This window comes from Salvelinus sp. IW2-2015, linkage group LG16, assembly GCF_002910315.2.
Source record: "Salvelinus sp. IW2-2015 linkage group LG16, ASM291031v2, whole genome shotgun sequence".
In the NCBI taxonomy this organism is placed as follows: domain Eukaryota; kingdom Metazoa; phylum Chordata; class Actinopteri; order Salmoniformes; family Salmonidae; genus Salvelinus; species Salvelinus sp. IW2-2015.
This window is the reverse complement of record NC_036856.1, coordinates 16,557,467-16,572,128: the sequence shown is the minus strand read 5'-3', so window position 1 is coordinate 16,572,128 and position 14,662 is coordinate 16,557,467.

Below are 14,662 nucleotides of genomic sequence, written 5' to 3'. Positions count from 1 at the left end.
GTTCTGACTAGCATGTAATCTTAGTAATTAAGTAAGTAACTTAAGTATTTGTTTTTATGACCGTGTTTTTCTTTCTGCTTATATTTTGTATTTATATGTTGATGTGTGTATTTTTAGTATTGTATGTAATTCAGCACTCATCTGTAAAAAAAAAAAAGACAGTGATCTTAATATGACTCCCTGATAAAATAAAGGGTAATGAAAATCTAAATAAATACAATCTCTCCTGGAAAGTCTGAGGTGGTAGAGAACGTTTCGTATTTCTCACCTCTTCCCTGCCTAGAACCTAATCTAGTAGCTAAAGTGATATTTTGCTTCTGGGTTGCCGTGATTAAAATTCAAGCAAAGATTTGTATAACTAAACCAAGATAGACCACAGCATGTCGTTTCCAATGGTAACAAATGAGTCATAGTGGGCAGAACAAGTAAGGAGGTGGGCAGAGCCAAGCACGAAATAGCGAGATCCTATTTTCCTGTTCTAGTAAACATTTGCATATTTCCGTTAGGGAACGCCTACTCTGTGAAATGCGCGTGTGCAATAACTCAATTCGCCTTTGCACTTCTAAACAACGCGATTTTATAAAACGTTGGCAAAAGCCAAAGTCTACAATACTCAGTCCACTCTGTTCAAAACAGATTCTAGTTATGGGAACAGAAAACTGTATTGAGATCAAATGTTTCATTGATGAGAAAAATWGCAGAATGTCGGCCAAAATCCATCTCCTTTCATAATTTTCCTACCAAATTTGGTAGTGAGTTGAAACACCAAGCGGATGCTTCACATTTATACATCTGGTGATATATCTGTCTCATTGTTCTATCTGTGACGCAATTAATAATTACTACAGCAACAAGAGTGGCTTTGTATTTCTGTGTAATGCAGTGTAACTGCAATGGGTAGCTACACCTGAAGAGGGCATTCTTTACCCACAAAGAGAGGCCAATGTGCTGCAGCCTCACTCACTGTATGTGGCTGAACCTCTGCAAGGTCTTTCAAGTCTGCTTGGCACCCATATTGAAGACATGTTGAGAGGATCCTTTTAAACAAATTATAACTACAAGTTTATTTTTATATTTTAGAACAGAGAGTAAATCCACTATGAAGCCGATGAAAGAGAAGGGCATGTGTGAGGTTTACAGAAAATGCATTTATAAATGCAAGTGTGAGGTTTACAGAAAATGTATGGGGTACATATGTAGACTATCTCTATAAAATAAATCTAGTGAGGATTGTCCATAGGAAGATAAAAATAATATTCATGATTCCCTGACATGTGGAGTTCATATGATATAAGCTCTTCCTATTGTTTTAAATGCTAGAACAATGTGTCACTCTGTTTGGCTGGCAGTGGAGTGTATCCATGGATGCCAAGGGAAGCCAGGCTTCCCATTTTTTTAAAGCTTTCGTCTCTCTGTGTTTTCAGAATTTTCTTCAATTCGCAAGAGGCTTAATATAACTCACCGGAGAAAGCGTCCGAGCAAGAGAAACAGCACCCCTCTGTTTCTGTGTTTGTAGGCCATCTATCTGATGCTGTCTGGTCAAAAAGAGTATGACATTYTTGCCGTCTGTAGCGTTGAATGCAAGGGAAGCCAGCGAGCATTTGGCCTCTCTTAATAAGAAAAAATATATAAAATAATAGCCAATCAGAGTTGAGCTAAACTGAGTGAGCTCCACCGTGAATAGTCCTGGCTCACCAACAAAATGTGTRAAGGGAAGCCAGTTTGGATTTGGCTTCACTCCTATCACATCGCATCAAGATAAATATGTAATTGACAGAAACAACTTGAATTGTTGCACCTCGTTGTGTTGTTGTCCTCCTGTGGCTAGCTAGCTAAAATTGTCCCTTTTCTAAATTAGCCATGGGTGGAGATAGGGATTTGGACTTGTGGATTTACTTAATTCTCCTTACTGGCCAATGATTATAACAGCGATTCTGATCAAACCATAAATTCATACACTGTGCCCCTGGACTGAGAGGATGGACGTTTAATATGTACAGTTGAAGTTGGAAGTTTACATACACTTAGGTTGGAGTCTTTAAAACTTGTTTTTCAACCACTCCACAAATTTCTTGTTAACAAACTATAGTTTTGGCAAGCCTCCGCGCTAGACATTCTACTCTTGCTGCATGACACAAGTAATTTTTCCAACAATTGTTTACAGACAGATTATTTCACTTATATTACACTGTATCACAATTCCAGTGGGTCAGAAGTTTACATACACTAAGTTGACTGTGCCTTTAAACAGCTTGTTAAATTCCAGAAAATGATGTCATGGCTTTAGAAGCGTTCTGATAGGCTAATTGACATAATTTGAGTCAATTGGAGGAGTACCTGTGATGATTTCAAGCCCTACCTTCAAACTTGGTGCCGCCTTGCTTGACATATGGGAAAATCAAAAGAAATCAGCCAAGACCTCCGGAAAAAAAAATTGGACCTCCACAAGTCTGGGTTCATACTTGGGAGCAATTTCCAAACGCCTGAAGTACCACATTCATCTGTACAAACAATAGTAGGCAAGTATAAATACCATGGACCATGCAGCCGTCATTACTGCTCAGGAAGGAGATGTGTTCTGTCTCCTAGAGATGAACGTACTTTGGTGGAAAAGTGCAAATCAATCCCAGAACAACAGCAAAGGACCTTGTGAAGATGCTGGAGGAAACAGGTACAAAGTACTCTAATCCACAGTTAAACGAGTCTTATATCGACCATAACTTGAAAGGCCCTCCAGCAAGGAAGAAGCCACTGCTCCAAACCCGCCATAAAAAAGCCAGACTACGGTTTGCAACTGCACATGGGGACAAAGATTGTACTTTTTGGAGAAATGACCTCTGGTCTGATGAAACAAAACTGGAACTGTTTGGCCATGATGACCATCGTTATGTTTGGAGGAAAAAGGGGGAGGCTTGCAAGCCGAAGAACACCATCCCAACCGTGAAGCACGGGGGTGGCAGCATCATGTTGTGGAGGTGTTTTGCTGCAGGAGGGACTGGTTGCACTTCACAAAACCGATGGCATCATGAGGATGGAAAATTATGTGGATATGTTGAAGCAACATCTCAAGACCTCAGTCAGGAAGTTAAAGCTTGGTCGCAAATGGCTCTTCCAAATGGACAATTTGTGATGAAACAAATGTGTGGTTGAATTTATTCTGCCACTCTGTCTTCTCATTGTCTCGGCCTTAGGCCTATATATCACGGTTGCAAGGCATATGAACTAACAGGTTTTAGAGCAAACAATGCAATCATCACAACACAGGTTGTAATATGTTATTTTTCTGGCTTGGCTTCCCCAGTGATTTTACCCACGAACGGCTACTGGTAATATGTTATCCCAGCATGCCAGGCACAATCATTTCCATTACCATTATTTGTTATGCAGGATTCCATTTCCACAAACTCCTCCATTTCATTAGGAGATTCTAATCACGATAAAATATGACCCATTATAATTTTCATTATCTGCCCTTTTATATTTTCACAGCTATTAGGCCAAAATGCAGAGAGAGATTACTTTAATATTGCTATCAGAGATACTCTGAATGGCTTCCGCGGTTACATTTTGGTTCATGTTTGAAGTGAAATTAATTCTGTGGTTACATTTATAATCACCAACCCTTTTGAAAGTAAACATATTCACACAGCATGCAGACATATTAACGAATGAGAAATTAAACAAGTCTGGTAACTGGAGAACAGTCTGTGTTCCTACTCCTCTATCATATATTTTTCAGTTATTAGTTTGTGTGTTTTTGGAGAGTGTGGGGATTTAATGTTCCCCAGTGTCCCTCTACTTCCTCCTCCTTCAATTTCCCCAGACTGGGGTTACCAGCATGTGCCCTGGAGGCCGGTAGTGTCATCTGTTTCTGTTTAACTCTGACTCTGCTCCACTGGATCAATTGATTGTGGCCCAAATTGTTCTGGATATTGAYTAATTGAAGATTAGGAGATAAGAAAATGACTGATCCCTTAGGACAATTAGAACTTTCCCTGTGTCTGAGAACATACCATTCTAGATGAGCAGACTAAATTGGCAACATAGCCAGGTTGCTAGGGTTGTATGGTGCAGCTGCTGTTAGTTTTATCAGCCATTTACTTTAGCATTACTGAAAATGTCTGGGTCAAATTAACCAAGCCCAGGGTTTAAAAAATCTGATTAGGATTCTATTTATTTTACCCAAACCCAATAAACTGACTAGTGATGAGGACACATCAACCATAAAGGTTTCAAGGAGGCCCAAACAGGTAGAATTGATAAACTTCTTCGCATTGGAAGATGAATTGGTCCAAGGGAGGCTTTGTGATCTAATGTTAGTGTGATCACTCTGCAAAACAAAAATGCAGTACAATTCTAAAGTAATGATTCATGTTTACATAAAAAACAGATGGTACAAGTGTGTTACACAAAAAACGTTAAAAAAATACGCTTTTTAAAAACTTCTTCCCAACACTTGCATTTGAATTTTTTTTGCAAATGCAACACCTGAATGTTGATTCTAAGGTCAAAAGAGCTGCATCTTAAATCTCTTTGAATTATTTACCATCTGTCCATTTTATGCCCATTTCAATTCAAGTCTGTTTAAGTAAGATCGACCCTCTACACACCATCAGCAGAAGTCCTATTTTCAYTGCACTGCAACATATTTTGGGCATCCTGGCTGCAACATCAGGTATCAGTAACATGGACCACACCATTATAAATCATCTCAAGGTTGAAACTTGATATGAGCTTTTGCCCTGGCAATTTATGGTGTAATAACACATTAATAAGGCGTAACCTTGGCTGAGCTGATGTAGGTCTTAGACATGAACAGGAACATAGCTCATGTGGAAGGGATATAGAGAGCAGAAGTTGACCATGCATCAGAGGTGGTCAAGTCAACCACACGCGTACTATACTGTTAGTATACTGTAACCCTGCCTGCCTCCATCTACCCATATCCTCTAAGAGAGTACAAGGTCTTTTTTATATTTTATATTTTTATATCTCCTGTTCCAATGAATGAATAAACATATTGATTACTTCTCACCAATGATTCAATGTTTTTTGTGGGTTTAATGATGTGGCTTGTCAATGCACAATGAAAACTGAAACAGCTTGGAGGTTAGTGTGTCTAATACTCTCTTGCTCTTTCTAAATGCTTTTTTCCCTATTCTACTTTTGTACAATGTGTTCAGATTAAAAATCATGTCTTAGAAATAGTGGATGAAAAAACTGTCCTAATTATGTGCATCAGGGGGCATTCAAATTAATGTTACATTTTCAAGAAGCATGAACTCATCCTTATTCTTTTAAAATGAATACTCATCATAGTCATTAACTGTATTTGGCTCTGTGTGAGTGTACGTCTCTTGAATCTTTTCAGTTATAATCACAAAGGCCTCTGTTGAGGAAGTTGGAACAGCCTGAGACTTTAAATAAGATACATCTTTTCCAGGTTGTACGATATTGACAATATGATTCTACTGAGTCTCTGTTGGCTCTTTAAAACAACAAACTAGAAAAGCCCCCAAAACAACATACAAAATGAAAAGTAACAAATAAGCCACAGTTTCCTCCCTGGGAAACAATAGCCTCCTAATTGATGACTTTTCATCATGTCTGAAACACAGGCGACTGGTGTGCCTCTGTTTATTCTAGTGGGATTATTTGGGCAGAGGGGGTTGCCAACGGCACAGAGGGAACAGCAGAGGTGCTGGGAANCACAGGCGACTGGTGTGCCTCTGTTTATTCTAGTGGGATTATTTGGGCAGAGGGGGTTGCCAACGGCACAGAGGGAACAGCAGAGGTGCTGGGAACACGGGGGAGATGACTAGCCCTGAAATATTAATTGTCTGGCTGGGATATGACTGGATCTGTCCTGACAGTGATGGCCTACAACTGTGCTATCCCCAAACAAAGGACGGATGTGTTGCAGTACGCTGAGTGACTATAGCAAGGTGACGTACTGTAAAATAAATGGTGGTGCTATGTCCAGAATGGGGTTAAAATGGCAGCTATATTGGTCAGGAAGAAATCCAAACCAGTCTAATTGGAATGAATGGCAGTTGGGATAATCCTAGTTTTACTTATGCAGGCAAATAAAACAAAGGCTTGTGATATATCAGGAATTGTGTAATATAATTGTCAACCTAAAATAGTGTCATATAATCATAAATACAGTTTATTCAGGTTTTATAAACATTCTGTATAAATAGCCTCTAAAATATATGTAAACAGACCATAAATGTCTCAATTTAGTGTTCTTGGAAAGCTGAGAGTGCTATTATATGATACAATATCAGTACTTGTTGCATTTACAACTTCTCTAAAGTCTTATCTACTGACTTCAGCCAGTGTATGGCAGTGGATTGACTGCATTGTTTGAATGTAATGTTGTCATATTGGCAGTTAATTTGAAAATGTTATGGAATCATTCCTTTAAAACTGGAGGGCTAGCTAGCTAACAAACATACAGTCCAGATACATTCTTAATTTATTTTACACAATATCTTATCACAGCACTGGCAAACCATGGTTGACCAACTCCCTGACAAATATATCCAACCTTTAACCCATCATAGGAGGTTCATGTCCATTCTATTATTCTAATTCCTAATTCTATCAGGGTGACTCCAACACAATGACAACAACAAAAGTCCAGAGCCTGTGTGCCCCCCCCCCACCCACATTGTGGGGTATGCTGCGGTTGTGTGGTACGCCAGTGGCCTTCTCTTCCCCCTGTCCTGTCTTTCATCTCTTCCCCTGCTGCACGCTCCACTCAAACCATGGCTACCATCAGAGGCGTCATGGCGATAGGGGGCACAGGGGCACCCACCCCATTAGATTTGACCGACCTGTTGAAAAAATATTTTAATTTCTCATTTATTGTTGTTTCTCTGTAATACTACTAACCACCTGGCAATTTTATGAAGTTGGCTTTCGCTAGCCCGGATAGGTTCCCAACCGAATAACTATGTACCAAGAAGCCATTTCAAGCTATCAATCAGGTTAGAGTAGCTAGGTTATCTAACTATCTCAGCTAGCATGCGTGCTGGCAAGACTGGTAGACTTTAAAAAATCAAGCAGTTACTAAATGTATTAAATACTCATTCCTTCCAATCTGATACCCAGATTTTAGCAGAGAAGCATATACAGACAGCTCAAGAGGTATGCTTAGATATACAAAAATATATTTTTGACAGAATTAAGCATCGAGTGGCTGCTGCCAACATACTGACTCAACTCCAGCTGACTTTAATGGAAATTGATGGAAATTGATCAAAAATGTATCACTAGCCACTTTAAACAAAGCCACTTATATAATGTATATGTATATACTGTACTCTATATCATCTACTGCATCTTGCCATCTTTATGTAATACATGTATCACTAGCCACTTTAAACTATGCACTTTTATATTTACATACTCTACATTACTCATATGTATATACTGTACTCGATACCATCTACTGCATCTTGCCTATGCCATTCTGTACCATCACTCATTCATATATCTTTATGTACATATTCTTTATCCCTTTACACTTATGTGTATAAGGTAGTAGTTGTGGAATTGTGAGGTTAGATTTCTCGTTGGTTATTACTGCATTGTCGGAACTAGAAAAACAAGCATTTCGCTACACTCGCATTAACATCTGCTAACCATGTATATGTGACAAATAAAATTTGATTTTGATTTGATGTTACATTCCCTCTAGGAAGAGGGAACGCAACACCCTGCTACAACTCAACTCCCCGTGGAGTGAAAGAGGTATGGGATTGTAGGTGCGAGTAAGGATGACAAAAGGCAGAGAATTTACCGTTTACTAGGAACTTATTCCGTCACACGGTAATTTTGGGGAAAAGGGGCTGAACGGAACCAAAGCAAAGAAAGTAAATGTCAAAGCCCCCTCTCCTACCTTACCTGCCTACCCACAACTTACCTAACTAGCACCACCTGGCGCACTAACCAAAATACAGGGGGTGGTCCGCCCAGGTCTTACCTAGTGTGCATAGACAGTGAATACTACGGGTTATGTATGCCCGCGGGCCTCTTGCCTAAGCACTCCCTAGGTGCCTTCCCCTTTCCCCCTGGGAACAAACAACACAGGACATCTCTCAACAACACTAACCAAAATACAGACTATACTACGAATCTGCCCTCTTCTCTCAGCAATCATCTGTCTTCTGCGCAACAGAACACTGGCTTATATAGCTGGAGAAGGAGTTGGTAATTGAAGACAGCTGTTTCCTGACGAGAGGGCGGGGTCAGCTCCAATCATCAATGGGCCAACCAATCAGCTGCTTGGGGAATTTCAGGAAGCCATCCTGAAACACACACACATACAAACAAACAAACAAAACCACAACAGAAACTGGGGAAAGTAACGATAATGATCCTCACGTACTTTGTGCACCCTCAGATTTTTGGGGTGCATGACACCCCTGGCTACCATGACAATGCCCCTCTCAGAGAAACAAGTGGTCAGACATCAGAAGCAGAGCACTTTTATCAGCTCTGGATGTCTACCAAGAGAAAATCACCAGTAATTGCGTTAGCATTAGTAAAGTTCAAGTTAATACCCAATGGAGAATATATCCATTGGAAAGTGGGTCATTATACTTGTTGATTCAGTTTGTGCATGTGCTATGGGCAACAGTCAGGATAAGTCAAGGCTYTGCAATAGAAATGATGTATGAGAGTAGTGGACAATTCTCTTTTCTGTTTCTCTATGCTGTGTGTAAAGAAACATGGCAATGACATCTAGCCAATGACATGGAACTACTCACTTCACAGGTTTGTTTATGAAGCATATGACTAATAAAATATAATTTGTATCGGTGAGTGGGTGTGTCGAAAGGAGTGGGTGCATGGAAAGAGAATCAGCTAATTGGGTGGATTTGTTGCCACTCAAGACTGTTTTGCGTGGCTGACTGGGCCGCATGACGAGTCGATAAGCCGACGACCAGTGCACTGGTGTATAGACATGCCTGCTGACCTGCTTGCTTCATATTGGGCAGCTGTATCATGGGGGKTAATGAGCGATGGCTAATGTCGCCATTTTTTTCCCTCCCATGATTTTATTTCAAGTAGGATAGGAGCCTACACAAGAAATAACTAATATTGATAACCATCTAGGTGTGACCTTGATACATACATTGCCTACTACTCAATGGGGAGGGCATGAATGGCAACAACAACGGGACACAGTGCCCTTCGCTCCCGCTTGCAAGAACTACTGTGGCACACTCAGCTCTCGGCCTGTCCAGAGTGTCCGGCCTCCTCATGCTCAGGCTCTTGTGCCTCCTCCTGAACATTTTCCAACACCTCTTCGCCACTGGTGAAATTGTCTCCCCTGGTTACCGAAACCTAGAATAGAATAAAACTGAATTGTCCATCCAGAATGGAAATGTGTCTTTTGGCATCATTATACACATACACATTTAAGGTCACACACATTGAGAACAGTCAATCCAGTATTCTGCATACACTAGCACATAAAACACCAAATGCCTGCATATTTTGTCTGCGTAATTCGTCAGCCTCTGTCTGGTGAAGGGGAAGATACAGTACTGCACCAGAGAATTTTTATCCTCTGGTGCAAGCAATGTGGATAGTCCACTACGACAACCATGGGTCACCCGGCCGCTCAGCCTGCCAGGGTCTGCACCTCGGCAGATAAAAAAATAAAAACTGTTATTTGCAGATGAAATTCACATTCCCGTGTTAATCTCATCAAAACAAAAGAAGACTAACCTTGGCAGCCCGGGGGATAGCCATCCCTGCACCGCAATCCTCCATGGCTGCTGCCTTTTTACTTTCTCCATGCTCCGGTGGGAAATACATTTTGCTGAATAACTTGGCATAATATACTAATTTTAGAAAGATAATTTCAATATGTATAAACATTTACAATTAAAATCTAAGGTATTGAAATTTGAAGATGAAAGGTTTCACAATAAACTGAAAGTATACTCACGTTTTTTGTTTGATGTTGTTATCTGTAATTACAATTGCAGTCACAAATAGTTTAATATTGATGCACACATTGTAGCTAACATTTGACTAAATACTGCAGATAATGTAGCTGTTGTAAGATGAAACATAACCGACACAGTGAAAGGTGTCAAAAAAGTTAATGGTTCAAAGTTCATTCTTGCAGATTGTGCAAAACGCTTCCAATTTGAAACGGTACAGCTTGACAACATTCAGCTGTTTTCATGATATGATACAGTGAGGGAAAAAAGTATTTGATCCCCTGCTGATTTTGTACGTTTGCCCACTGACAAAGAAATTATCAGTCTATAATTTTAATGGTAGGTTTATTTGAACAGTGAGAGACAGAATAACAACAAACAAAAAATCCAGAAAAACGCATGTCAAAAATTTTATAAATTGATTTGCATTTTAATGAGGGAAATAAGTATTTGACCCCCTCTCAATCAGAAAGATTTCTGGCTCCCAGGTGTCTTTTATACAGGTAACGAGCTGAGATTAGGAGCACACTCTTAAAGGTATAAAAGACACCTGTCCACAGAAGCAATCAATKAATCAGATTCCAAACTCTCCACCATGGCCAAGACCAAAGAGCTCTCCAAGGATGTCAGGGACAAGATTGTAGACCTACACAAGGCTGGAATGGGCTACAAGACCATCGCCAAGCAGCTTGGTGAGAAGGTGACAAGCGTTGGTGTGATTATTCGCAAATGGAAGAAACACAAAAGAACTGTCAATCTCCCTCGGCTTGGGGCTCCATGCAAGCTCTCACCTCGTGGAGTTGCAATGATCATGAGAACGGTGAGGAATCAGCCCAGAACTACACGGGTGTCAGGGTCGTGTGTATAGGTGGCAGGGAAGTCAGGCGCWGGAGAGTTAGACGGAGTGTAAATGGAGACTTTTAATAAATGTCCACTTAACATGCTCCAAACACGAAAATATACATACATAAAATAAACATGGGTACGAGGACCCGTCGCGCACCTATACACCCAGAAACAACACTTGACATAAAACAATCTCTGACAAACACATGAGGGGAAACAGAGGGTTAAATACACAATAGGTAATGAATGGGATTGACAACAGGTGTGTGGGAAGACAAGACAAAACCAATGGAAAATGAAAAATGGATCGATGATGGCTAMAAGGCCGGTGACGTCGACCGCCAAACACCGCCCGAACAAGGAGAGGCAACGACTTCGGCAGAAGTCGTGACAACGGGAGGATCTTGTCAATGATCTCAAGGCAGCTGGGACCATAGTCACCAAGAAAACAATTGGTGACACACTACGCCGTGAAGGACTGAAATCCTGCAGTGCCCGCAAGGTCCCCCTGTTCAAGAAAGCACATATAKATGCCCGTCTGAAGTTTGCCAATGAACATCTGAATGATTCAGAGGACAACTGGGTGAAAGTGTTGTGGTCAGATGAGACCAAAATGGAGCTCTTTGGCATCAACTCAACTCGCTGTGTTTGGAGGAGGAGGAATGCTGCCTATGACCCCAAGAACACCATCCCCACCGTCAAACATGGAGGTGGAAACATTATGCTTTGGGGGTGTTTTTCTGCTAAGGGGACAGGACAACTTCACCGCATCAAAGGGACGATGGACGGGGCCATGTACCATCAAATCTTGGGTGAGAACCTCCTTCCCTCAGCCAGGGCATTGAAAATGGGTCGTGGATGGGTATTCCAGCATGACAATGACCCAAAACACACGGCCAAGGCAACAAAGGAGTGGCTCAAGAAGAAGCACATTAAGGTCCTGGAGTGGCCTAGCCAGTCTCCAGACCTTAATCCCATAGAAAATCTGTGGAGGGAGCTGAAGGTTCGAGTTGTCAAACGTCAGCCTCGAAACCTTAATGACTTGGAGAAGATCTGCAAAGAGGAGTGGGACAAAATCCCTCCTGAGATGTGTGCAAACCTGGTGGCCAACTACAAGAAACGTCTGACCTCTGTGATTGCCAACAAGGGTTTTGCCAACCAAGTACTAAGTCATGTTTTGCAGAGGGGTAAAATACTTATTTCCCTCATTAAAATGCAAATGAATTTATAACATTTTTGACATGCGTTTTTTGGATTTTTTTGTTATTCTGTCTCTCACTGTTCAAATAAACCTACCACTAAAATTATAGACTGATCATTTCTTTGTCAGTGGGCAAACGTACAAAATCAGCAGGGGATCAAATACTTTTTTCCCTCACTCTATGTATTATCTAACACTTACTATTTATTTCTCATTACTAAGCAGTCCTATCAACATTGAGCAAATAAGCTATCACCTTTAGTAAAACCGTTAGCTATATTTTAGAGGTTAAAAGCTTGATATTAAATGATTTGTGGTCTGTCGCGCAAGTCGAATTTTATGATTTGCAGCGTGCCCCACAAAATGTCAATACATAACTTTTAAAAAACTTCTCAGAACCTAACTTAAATTGTAATGAAAATTGGTGGTCAGCTAGCCTGACGGGTGTATTTAAAACTTACCATTATTTTCCAGTCCATGAAAATTGTGTCCGAAGTTGGGGGAAAATTAGTATGATTATGGCAGGGATCAAAGACAGGCAATAGAGAGAGTGAGAGAGAGCACTGGCACCGCCCATCAGGGGTGGATGGGCTGGTCCATTTTTAGCCCAGTGGTCCTGTCTAACTATTTTTTTTTGATGTTGCACAAAATGATCATTATCTAGCTAATAATGGGGGGCTCAAGAAAAAAATGGGCCCGTATTTTTGAAATGCCAGGGCCAATTTCTGGTCCCAGTCCACCCATGTAGAGGCAGGGAGAGGATGAACAGGTCATCAGTTGAGAATTTGATTTATAAAGGCACTATCAGTTCAGCTCCTCTTCTTTGCTGACTGTAGCCCAAGTGCTATAACAAATGTTGTTGCCTACATTCTGATTTAATTGATTGTCACCGCAGGGGTCAGAGACAGTAAAGAGAGAAAGGGCACTGCCATATTGAAGTAGGGAGAGGATGAAAAGGTCATCAGGTGAGAATTTGAGTTATAAGGCAGTCTGATAGGGTACGTTGCACAGCTATTTACATCGCACACAGATTGGATCTATCGTTTCAGCTCCTCATCTTTGCTGACTGTAGCCCAAATGCTGTAACAAATGTTGTTGCCTACATTCTGATTTCATTTGGTTGTCATGTAGGTTGAAGACGTGGTTGCGCTCTATGACAAAAAGCAGATTGAACCATGTTGCCGTCTGTCATATCCACCAGGAGAAGTGGAATACCATAGATAGGAAAACAATATGTCAGAATGTCATTGCTGGCAGTGACAGGCGTAAACAGGTATTTGGTGCATTTAAGTGAATTGAGACTAAAGATCTGACCCCTCTCTGTACCACTATATGCCCATCTTTGTATAAGGTTGCAATACATTATGAATTAATACTCCAATTAAATTGTGTAACCAAGTAAGAATTTTCTGATCTCCGATTGCCTCGACTCCTGTTAAGTTAAACTGCAAAAGTGCATAAAGATGGCAGAATTCAGATATGGCGTCATTGTTTTAGCACCATCCACTGAGTTTTTAAACTACGGTCCACGATATGGTTCAATGTGCCAATAAATCAGCACAGTCTACTTTTTCTGCTTTTCAAATTGCCGGCATCTTGAATCTAAAATTGGGATCATTTATACTCTGCTAATGACCATACAAAAAAAGAGCAACAGAGAGCAATGTACAATACGGTGAGCAAAACGAGGAATTTGTGGTAAGTGCATGGGTGCCGCCATCTTTATGCACCTACACTATTGGGAATAAGAAATTAGTTATTCAAGACTATGTATGAGCCAAGGGTACAAAGATAAAAGATAGAAAAATGTGTTCTGACATTTAAATGCACTTAAAGGGATGTGGTGGTGACTTTCTGAACTGTTAAGAAGAACACAGTTTAAAGTAATATAGACAGATATTGGTATTTCAGTTGTGATTGGGGTATATTGACCAAATTAGTAGGACATTTTTGGATGCATTTTCCATTCAAAATGTACCAGAAACAACCATTTCAAAGCTATAAAAAATATATATACAGTATTTATTACGGGGGAATGCCCCAAACCACTCTAGAGAACCCATTGCTACTGACCCCCACAATATCCAACACAAAGTTACACCCTACGTGATACATAACTTCACCAATGTCTGAGTGGTTTCGATTGGCTCTTCCTTTATCAAACATGACATCAGTTCACAAGGAGAGGTGGAGACAGGCAGATGGAGACTTGAGATTTGTTACACCATATAATCCAATTTAACCTGATCACATGAGCTTATTATATTTCAGTATCTTTGCCCATAGTTGAACTACTGTATGTTTTTACATCTCTGAMGACAACGTGCTGTTAGTGCTCATACTACAATATTGAGTAGGCCGATCTACATCAACAATAGCCAATGGACTAGGCATCATTAACATTATACCCTTCGCCATGACACCTGCCCTATGGGTTCATTCATATCAGGCACATTCTGCAGCAGAAGAACAATAATTACTGCTGTATTCAGTACTGATCTAGTTTGAGCATCTCCTCTTAGAGGAATCCTGCACTGCCCCTTCTCCCCACGTTGTTTAAAGATTAAAAAGCACAGTGTTCTCTTCGAAGGTCACGGTTTTGCTAAGCCATTTCATTTTCCCATCCCACTCAGCTCTTGTCTTATCT